The sequence below is a fragment of the Colobus angolensis genome, unplaced genomic scaffold, assembly GCF_000951035.1.
Source record: "Colobus angolensis palliatus isolate OR3802 unplaced genomic scaffold, Cang.pa_1.0 Scaffold576, whole genome shotgun sequence".
Classification (NCBI taxonomy): Eukaryota; Metazoa; Chordata; class Mammalia; order Primates; family Cercopithecidae; genus Colobus; species Colobus angolensis.
In genome coordinates this window covers 280,982-292,235 of record NW_012119332.1, presented here as the reverse complement: position 1 = coordinate 292,235, position 11,254 = coordinate 280,982, and the positions used below count along the sequence as shown (strand labels likewise).

General features: G+C 39.4%; 1 pseudogene; it reads left to right on the top strand.

The window, feature by feature from the left end:
• Window positions 1-1,767: 1,767 nt before the first annotated feature.
• Window positions 1,768-9,792, top strand: LOC105526113 (annotated as a pseudogene).
• The last annotated feature ends 1,462 nt before the right edge of the window (window positions 9,793-11,254 follow it).

Sequence of the window (11,254 nt, the reverse complement as noted above, 5' to 3'; positions counted from 1 at the left end):
AAAGCCTCTATACAAAGAGCTTTATTTTACCTAACAAAGAGGAATGTTAAGACAAATTCTATTCAAGAAATCCACCAACATTATGTTAATCCTAACATGTTTCACAGCATTACATATCCATCCAATGAAATCAGTGGGCAAAGAAACCCATTAAAGGCTATTTTTCATTGTACAGGCAGAGCAGTTGTCTGAAATATGCACTAGTCCATACTTACATTACTGAAAACTATGGAGGAGATAATATCCTGTGATTGACTCAGTCAACCATTTACCCAGTGGAGTAGGTTTTAGCAGATCTTGCTCATACATACTAATAAGACCAGAAACTTTCCCCTGTGGAGCCTTTAGTTAAACTCCAGTTTGTCAAATGTTAGGAATAGTCTAGCATCTGAAACAGAGCTGTATTTGACAAGACACTGAAGATTTTAAGTAAAGGCTTGGTGAAATGGAGGGGAAATAAAGGATATTTGTTTCCAGGTTTAAGATTGAAGCCAAAATAGTCATTATACTGTATTCAATACAGTAACAATTGCAAACATTGTAAGAGCAAGGTGGGCCACACTTTTTCTTTCTTCTTCAGTGTATAAGACATAGTGCCTGAATACTTGAACATATATAGTACATTCATCGTGTACCACAGAGAGAGTCACCTCTACTTCACTCCAGCAACTCAATTTCAAAGTTTAATAACACATGGGTCCTTTCTAAAAAGCACTTGGCACTCTCGCTAGTTTGAAAAACTCAAGCCTTTGATGTGGATATTTGTGAGATTTGTCTTTTGAAAGAGACCAATTTCTTAGACTCAGGAAAAGCTATTCGTACCCTATGGTGTCCGTAAGACTTCCTCTGACATGGGGGCAAGGAAGTTACAAGGCTTCACTCCAACACCATAAAGTACAATATAGAGAAGATTTCCTCAACCATGTGGTCTTTATTTCAGTGCCAGTGTTACAGATACAACACAAATGTTCCAGTCAGAGGAATTCAAATGGGATGTGAAGGTCCAAGCAAGGCTCAGGAAATAAAAAGAGAGGTTTGAAGTAGTAGATAAGATGACTCCAATATACTCCAGGATGAGTCTGATACTCACTCTTCCTAATGACAAAGGTGCTTTTGATACAGAGTCTGATCTTTAAAACTGGTGAACTACTCTTTCCACCCACTACCATAGTTAAAACAGGCAAGTTATGGGCTTAGGAGCACTTCAAAATTTGTAGTGGGAATAGGGTCATTAATAACTATGAATATATCTTTTAGAAAACTTTTTGATCTAAAGTGAGCATATAGATAGATCCTTAAAAAAAACTCTCTCTCTGCCATATCTGCTTTTTGATTTGAGAATAAATCCATTTACATAGAAAGCAATTGTTGGTAAGACAGGGTGTAGTTCTGTATTTTGTTATTTATTTTCTATATGCATTAGTCTTTTTTGTTCTTCATTTCCTCCATTAATTCCTATATATATATAATATTGTATTACTTATGACATAATATATATGTAATTACATATATATTATGACACATATATTATATATGTCATATCTATTATGTCATACGTAATTACATATATATTGTATACATATTTGAAAGAAGGTTCTTCCACGTGTGCACTGGAAGCTGGAGCCAACTGAAGGTCTCCGCATGGGAACATGGGGAAAGTGATGGGGAGCTGGATCTGGATACGAGGAGCATTACTTCCATCAGGAGAAATGCAGATGCCAAGGCTATTTTGCCCAAGAATGAGAAACTGAAGCTGAGGAGTCAACGATGGCTGCAGAAAACCAAAGCCAAAAGTTGGCTGAGCAGAAGTGCAAAGAGCAGAGGCAGAGGGCCACTGTGGTGGTAAGGAACCTGCACCCACTGAGGCACACTCTGGCGGAGCTGCTGAGGCTGGACGCCAGCACCTAGAACCAGGCTTGTGACAGGGTGAGCAGCAAGCCCAGGCCAACGGAGCTCAGTCAGATGGGTGCAGCCCAGAGAAAGGACCAGGTTTCAGGAGCTCCAGGCCAACAGAGCTAGCCCCCTGCTGGCTATAAGGCAGCAGCTGACCCACCAGGTGCAGCTGGAAGGTGATGTGGGACACACATGTAGGCTGAGATGCCAAGAAGATGGCTGGCATCTTGAAGACCATGGCCTGAGTCTGTTGGGCACCCTCCTATCTGGTCTTTTTGCCATGTTACGGGATAAGTGAAGAGAGCTGGTTGTGAGAACCAATAAAGTGCTCTATGAACTCCTTCCCTTGCACCTCCAAGGGCTGAACTACTCCTGTTTCTCAGGGCTGAGCCGACTCTGGAAGAACTGCCCTCTCTCCCCTCAGGATGACAAGTTGTGTGCCCCAAGCTGGGGGCCTCCAAATTCCCATGCAGAGTGAAGATGACCAAAGTGGTGGGTTTGTGGGGGCTACACTTGCAGGAAACTTATGGCCTGCCAAGTCCTTGATTCTGTCACTAAACAGGTGTAGACGCACCTCACTCCTAGACTGCTGCATGGCTTCCTGGCTGTGTTGGATGCAGGAATCTGTGTAACTGTATGCGTTATTAAATATGAGAAAGGCGCCTGGGAGGGGATGGCCTGCTGTGCTGGGTTCTGCCACAAACCGCTGTCTTTTGCTTCAGCCTGATTTTCTGCTGTGGCCCTGGTGGGGTCCAGGAGCACTCAGGCCTGTGGAGTCTGGAGCCGAGGCTGGCTCCGGGCTCTCCCCACCTTGGAGTCTGCCCCTCAACCCCCTCTTAGTCACAAGGGTTAAGTTGGCACTTGTGAGCACCCCCCACCCTCCACTTGCTTTCTCACTTGTTGTACCCACTCCCTTTGCCTTGCTCCTGCCAGCTCTGAGCCCAGGACTCTCAAGATCTCACTTTGGTGAAGTCAGAAGGGAGGGCCTTCTTGCACTGAGGAAATATGGAGGAGGCCCAGTGGTGAAGCCTCTCAGCTGACTCAGAAGCAAGATGGATTGATGTTTGTTGTTAGAAGCCATTGGGATTTGGAGTTTGGTTGTTGGAGCGCAAATCACTGACTGGTCAGCCCTTGATTTCAGGATATGGAAAGTGAGGGGGCAGTGCGTTCCCAGCCCCCTGAGGCCCAGCTGGGGTTCCCCCTGCCCCAGCTCTCTCCTCAGGTGTCCCCCAGTGCTGTGTGGGACTTGCTGGCCCATATTCTGCCGGGGTCCTGGACAGGACCACTCTCAGCTCTCAGGGTGGGGCCCAGTACCCTAAGCCTTCACAGGCTGCCTGGGGTGGGGTGGCGCTAGGTACCCCAGGACCTCCTGGCTCCAGGATGTGTGCCTGGACTCCCTGCTGATGTCCCTGTGTCATGAGCCCTCTATGGTCCTGACCTCCCATGGCACACCCACGTGCTCAGGGTTCAGAACCCCAGCAGTGTCCAGGAAGGCTGCCCAATGAGAAGGTGGCCAAGAGGAATCTGAGCCTGTGTTTCCTCCATTCAGTCCTAGGGTCCTGGGCCCCTACTCCACAACAACAGACTTGGTGGTGTCCACAGACACAGCGTGGACACCCTCCAAGGCACTTGACAAATAAGAAGGGACAGCAGTGGCTGGCTTGGCTGCCTGGCAAGAGAGCACCAACCCTGCTGACAGAGGAATTCTCACTTAATTGAGATAAGTAGTTTACAAAATCGAATTTATGATAAACCCATTTTTGCAATAAAGTGAATGTTAGGAACAAAGCCTGTCAAATGCGCAGACAGCATAGCCTGACTGTCAGGGAGGCAGGGTGGGGGTGGCCTTCACTTTCTTCACACTTTTCTGTATAGTCTGAATTTTTGTATAATGGATATGTGTTCTGTGTTATTTTAAGAGGAAAACCTTCTAGTTTCCAAGTCTTCAAATGACTTCAGTCTGACTGTGGGCTGGTGTGGCTTGAAACTCCCCTTCTAGGGATGCTCCTGGGCTCAGGAGCTTCTGACTCCTGTCCAGAAACAGGTGCCTTCCCTTTGAGGTCCTACCTGAGAAAACAGGCCCCATGCAGCAGTGACTGCAGAGTCACGGGTGGACAATGCTGAGGAAAGAGGACTGGCTGGGCGTTGTCAGGGAAGACATTTAAGCAAAGACTTAGGAGAGACAGGGGGCAGTGGGCATCCTGTCGACTGAGATGGACTCAGAATTGTCCCAAGAAAGTAGCCTAAGAAACCACAAATTTTGGGGGATGTCATCCTAGCATTTTTTTGCAAGTGCAAGAAACCCAAACACTCAGTGATGGGCTTGTGCTCAGACAGACAGGTTAATCCCTGCATTAGAAGAGCATTCTTGAGTTTATTTATCATCACTCATGTTAAACATGGTTATTAGCTGAGCACTGCTCCGTTCCAGCCACCATGTAGAGAGAGGGAATCTCTAGATAGAGGATGGAGTAGTCCCATCTTGCCTCAAAACAAATCATGTGCAGTCTCTTTGGACAAACATTGGGAGACTCCCTGGAATCAGTAGATCCGAGTGAAGAAAAGTGTAGAATCTTTTATATATATATATATAGGTGTGTATTTTCTAACCTTTGTAGCATGAATATGAATTACTTGGTAATATAAGAAAAAATATAAATATATATATTTTTGATTATTTTGTTTTGTTTTTATTTTTAAAATTTGTGTAAATTTATGGGATGCAAGCGTAATTTTGTTACATGCATAGACTGTGTAGTGGTGAAGTCAGGGCTTTTAGGGTAACCATTGCTCAAATAATGTACATTGTACCCATTAAGTAATTTTTCATCATCCACCCCACCCAAAATATACTATATGAATTTACTTATCTTTTTCTGTATAGTTTTAAATTTTGTTTTTTTACACTGGAGATTACAGTTAACATCTTACAATTAACATCTTTGTTGACCAGCCTGGGCAATAAAGTAAGACCCTGTCTCAAAAAGAAAACAAACAAGCAACAACAAGAACAACACAAAAACAAAAAACAAAGAAACAAAAAAACCCCAAAATGCAGTAACAGGGACTTTTATATTTATCTATGCAGCTACTTTTACCATTGCTCTTTATTTGTTTGTATGATTTTGGGTTATTGTCTAGTGTTCTTTCATTTCAGGTTGAACAACTCCCTTATAATTTCTTTTAGGGTAGATCTGTTAGTGACAAATTCCCTCAGTTTTTTGTTGCCTGGGAATGTCTTAATTTTGCCTTTATTTTTGAAGGACAAAAGTTTTCCTGAATGTAGAATTATTGGTTCATAATTTGTTTTTATTTTCCCCTTTGGCACTTAAAATATATTATGCCCATCTTCTGAAGTCTATGGTTTCTGAAGAGAAATTGATTTGTTTCTCATTGAAGATCCCTTTTACATTCGTGGAAAGTCACTTTTCTCTTGCTACTTTCAAGATTCTCTCTTTGTCTTTGGCTTTTTACACTTTGATCATAACTTGTCTCAGTGTGGATGTGTTTTAGTTTTCCTGCTTGGAGTAAATTATGCTTCTTGGATGTGTAGATTCCTATCTTTCATGATTATTCGAGAAACTTTTGGACATTACTACTTTAAACATTCTTTTGCCCATTCATTTTATGTTCCCTTCTGGAGGTTTCACTATTCAAATGTTGATATGCCTGATAGTTTCCCTTAGGTCTCTAAGACTCTATTTATTTTTATTTTTTCTTTGTATTTCTGTTCCTCTTACTGCACACTCTTGTTTGACCTATCTTCAACTTTACTGATTATTTCTTATACCAGCCCTAATCTACCATTGAGCTCCTCTAGTGAAGTCTTTATTTCTGTTATTTTACTTTTGTTCTCCAGATTTTGTATTTGTTTCTTTTTAAGAAATGACTTCTCTTTATTGATATTCTTTATTTGTTGAGACTTTGTTCTCCTGGTTTCCTTTCTTTTTTTTTTTTTTTTTTTTTTTTTTTTTTTTTTTTTTTTTCCTGTTTTCTTTTTTTTTTTTTTTTTTTTTTTTTTTTTTTTTTTGAGATGGTGTCTTCCTCTGTCACACAGGCAGGAGTGCAGTGGCGTGATCTTGGCTCACTGCAACCAACCTCCACCTCCTGGGTTCAAGCAATTCTCCTGCCTCAGCCTCCCAAGTAGCTGGGACTACAGGTGCATGCCACCACACCCAGCTATTTTTTTGTATTTTTAGTAGAGACGGGATTTCACTGTGTTAACCAGGGTCTCAATCTCCTGACATTGTGATCCGCCTGCCTCCCAAAGTGCTGGAATAAGAGGCATGAGCCACCATGCCTGGCCAAAGAGAGGAGATTTAAAGTCTTTGTCCAATGCCTAGCCTTTCTCAGGGAATGTTTCTATTAATTTCTTCTTCTTCTTCTTTTTTTTTTATACTGAGTGCACCTTTGCATGTCTCATAATTTATTGTTGAAATCTGAACATTTTATGTATTATGAAGTGGCAGCACTTGATGTCAGATGATCCCTGTTCCCCTAAATTTGTTTTGCTGCTTGTTGTTACTTTTTAGTGACTTTTGTAAACCATTTTTTATAAAGCTTGTATTCTTTATGTGTGGCTACTGAAGTCTGCATTCTGTTAGCTTAGTGGACGCTCATATTTTGAAAGCATTTTCTTAAATGCCTGAAACTCACCCCCACAAAATACTCACCCAGTCTTTGAATATGGACACTGTGTTGGGGCCCTCCTTCAATGCTTTGCTTTGAAGTCTCTTTTATCTGATATTAATGTTTACATAATATGCATTTTTCCCTAATTTTTGGCATACCTATGCCTTTGTATTTAAGGTGAATTTCTTGTAAACCACAGTTTTAAACATAATTCCCTCCCCCAAATCTCTCTCTTTTAATTGGTGTATTTGGATGATTTACACATAAGGTAATTATTAATATATTAATGCTTATGTCTGCCACTTTATTATGTGTGCTCTACTAGTTTTCTTTATTTCTCAATTCTTTTATTTGCCTTTTAATTTTTAACATCTTGTTGGTTAAGTAAAATATTTTGGATTACACCTTGATTTATTTATACCATTTTTTTCTTTCTCTTTAAAATATTACCTGCAACCAACTCACACCATATACTGTTTCTGAGTATACCACTTTGCATAGTTTTCTTTATAATTGCTTTAGAGATTACCATATGTATACTAACATATCACTGTGTACTGGTATCAGATTTTTAATGCTTCATATTAAATATAGAAACCTTGCTTCCACTTAGGTCATTTTATCCTGTGCATTCAAATAAAATATAACTGGCTTAAATACTTACTGTGCATATATTGAGCACCATATCACATAGTGTTATAATTTTTGCTTCAATCTTCAGATAAGATTTAAAAACTCAGGAGAATTAGGATTATCTCTTGCTATTACACCTCTGTTTTGTATTCCTATGTTCTTCCTTTTCTGAAGTTCCAAGCCTTCTTCTATTATAATTTCCTTTCTAAGAAGGTTTAAAGAACTTCTTTTAGCTATTTTTTAAGGATAGATTTGCTAGCAACAAATTCTCTTTATTTTTCTTCATCTGAGAATGTCTTGATTTACCCTCATTCCTGACAGATATTTTTGCTGGATATACAATTTGTGTTTGACAAGTCCTTTCTTTCAGCACTTAAAATACGTTGTTACTTATTTCTGGAGTTTATGGTTTTAGATGAGAAATACATTTTCGTTTGAATTAGTATCATCCTAGAGGAAATGTGTTGTTTGACTCTGGCTGCTTTCAAGATGTTTTCTTTATATTTAGTTTTCAGAAGCAAAATATCACGTGTCTTGACATGTGTTTCTTTGGATTTATCCTATTTGCAATTCACTGAACTTCTTGCATCTGTGGGTTTATGTGTTTCACCAAATTTGGGAAGTTTTCAGCCAGTATTTTTTTGAGTATTCTCTCAGCCATACTCTATCTCTCCTTTACTTCTGGAACTCTGGTAATAAGAACGTTATATATATATATGTTTTATACATTATCACACGTCCCTTAGGTCCTCTTCTTTTTTAAAAATTCTATTTACCCCCTGTTGTTAAGATTGAATAAATTCTATTTATCTGTCTTCAAATTTACTGATTCTATCCTCTGTCATCTCTACTCCACTATTAAGCCCATCGAGTAATTTTTTAAAAATTTGCTTATTGCCTTTTTATGTTCTATAATTTCCATTTATTATTTTAAAATATAACTTGAATTTCTTTTCTGACATTTTCTCTTTTTTTTTTTCATTTATTTCAAGGAAATTTGTAAGTCCTTGTTAAAGCAATTGTATGACAGATACCTTAAAATCCTTGTAAGGCAATTCTAACATCTCTATCAACTCAGTGTTGGCATCTATTGATTGTCTTTTCTTATTCAAATTGTGGTTTTCCTGGTTGTTGGTATGATGAATGATTTTTTATTGTATTCCAAACATTCTGGAAATTATATTGTGAGATGTTTAACTACACTTAACATTATTTTTAAGCACATAGTCTCTATGTTGAAGTAGCACAAGAGCTGGATATGTTCAGCTTCCTGTTGGCCTCACTGACACCAGGGAGTATGGAAGTGGGGCGCTGAATCATGCCGCTTTGTTGCTGCATGGTAAAAATGGAAGCTCAGTTTCTAGTTGGACCCTGCTGACAATGGGGAATGGTGGGGGAGTTGTCTTAGTTTAGGTTGCTATAACAAAGTACTATATACTGTGTGGTTTAAAAAAAAAAAACAAATGCTCTGAGTGACAAAAATATTAGCAGACGAGTTTGGAATTGCATCTAACATTGAGTCACGAGTAAACTGTCTTTCAGTCCTGGGAGCCATTACATCTGTACAACAAAGGCTCAAACTTTATAACAAAGTACCTTCAAATGGTCTGGTTGTTTACTGTGGAACAACTGTAACAGAAGAAGGAAAGGAAAAGAAAGTCAACATTGACTTTGAACCTTTCAAACCAATTAATACATCATTGTACTTGTGTGACAACAAATTCCATACAGAGGCTCTTATAGCACTACTTTCAGATTATAGCAAATTTGACTTTATTGTAATAGATGGTAGTGGTGCAGTTTTTGGCATGCTCGAAGGAAACACAAGTCCTGCACAAATTCATTGTGGATCTCCCAAAGAAACACGGTAAAGGAGGTCAGTCATCCCTGTGTTTTGCCTCTTTAAGAATGGAAAAGCGATATAACTACGTTTGGAAAGTAGCAGAGACTGCTGTGTAGCTGTTTATTTCTGGAGACAAAGTGAATGTGACTGGTCTAGTTTTAGCTGGATCCGCTAACTTTAAAACTGAACTAAGTCAATCTGATATATTTGATCAAAAGGTGCAATAAAAAGTTTTAAAGTTAGTTTGTATATCCTATGGTGGTGAAAATGGATTCAACCAAGCTACTGAGTTATCTACTGAAGTCCTCTCCAATGTGAAATTCATTCAAGAGAAGAAATTAATAGGACAATAGTTTGATAAAATCAGCCAGGACATGGGCAAGTACTGTTTTGGCGTTGAAGATTCGCTAAAGGCTTTGAAAATGGGAGCTGTAGAGACTCTAACAGTCTTTGAAAATCTGGATAATGAGATATGTTCTTCATTGACAAGGCACAGAAAAGGAGAAAATTCTCTAACTCCAGAGCAAGAAAAGGATACATCTCATTTCATAGACAAAGAGACTGGATGGGAACACGAGCTTATTGAGAGCATACCCCTGTTGGAATGGTTTGCTAACAACTATAAAAAATGTGGAGCTACATTGGAAATTGTCACAGATAAATCACAAGAAATGTTTCAGTTTGTGAAAGGATTTGGTAGAAGTGGAGGTATCTTGTGGTACCAAGTAGATTTCCAGGGAATAGAATGCCAGGAGACGATGAAATTTTTTACCTTGGTGGCTAGTAGGTAGTCAGCAAAACGTGCCTCACCCTCCAACATCCAACCCAACGAGCATACCCATGGTCAAATCCAAACATGTCCCTGCCTCACAATTGGAACATTTCCAGAATTTAATCCATGAGCATTGGATATTGAAAAGAAAACCGAAACAAAACCAGACCCAGTCCTACACTTCGGTTTGTCATGGTGTCAGCACAGCAGCCTACAACTAAGTTCCTAAATGCAACTTTGGACTAGTGTAAAAAGGAATCCCAGTTTTCACTTTACTTGGTAGTATAATTGGTTGCTCTTGTATTTTATGAAAAAAAATCTTTTTTTTAACCTTCATACGTAGAAGCAAAAATACTTTAATTGCTGTAAACTTTCAAAAGTTAATAGAAGTGAGATCAGACTGGTTTGTTTCTTATTTTGATTGGAGAAAAATTAAATTATTGCATTTTGCAGTGACCCATTTACATGGCATTCTCAGCTTAGACTGCATAAGAAAAAATATATGTGGTGAAATGTTGGAACCATTTCTCTCTTGGTCTCTGTTTGATGTTGAAAGGGTGAGCTAATAGGAGGCAATTTCAACTTCACTCCCTCACGCTACCCACTCCCCTGCCAGTCTGGCAGTTTCAAGGATGAAAATTGCATTGCAAAATCAAACTGACTCCTGAAGTATTTGGAACAATGCACTGTTTGCTTCCATTTGTTTGGCAGACACATTTGTGCCAGCATTTGGGAGCCCTTTGAATCAATTGTTTTGACAAGGGTCCTTACAACCTTAGCCTACTAGAAACCAGTTTGGGATGGATATGATGGGGCTTCTGTCTGCTGCTGGGATTGGAAGAAATAAAACATGCAATCTAAGTGGAAGTGAAGAAATTTAAAGATGATTTTATTTTGTTAGGGCCAATTCTTGTTTAAAGGGACGTGGGCGTGCTTTCCTTGTGTTGGATGGCATGAGATTATGTGAACGTTTTGATTTATTAAACTGAACTGCAAGGTTTTTCACAGAAACGACAGACATGTATAACTGCATGTAATTATAAACTCTCGACCTCCTGGTGGGGTTGCGACATCTGTTTCAAATGTGGGACTTACAATCACCTCTCACATGAGAAATTAGGGGCAGGTGGAAAGGGATGGGACACAGCTTCTGGCACCATGGACTTAAGACTATTTTGGATTCAAAAGTTGGCCTGAAACCTTGAAGCTTATGCTTCACATCTGGGCTATAAGACAGACTTGAACCCAGTTGACATGCATGCCATGCTTGATGTGGCGACAGCAAACAAAGTGTATAGTATGTGCCCAGTGGTAGCAATGGAAAAAAAGTATAATGTATGGATGTTGAAGGACCAAAGTCAATTGATATCACTTTCACACTGACTAGGATAGTGGGGTGCATTTGGTTTTGAAATTGGGTACTTTTAACACTTTAGTGCCTGACTGCTGTTCTTTGCTGACTTGACTTAGTCACTCGTAAC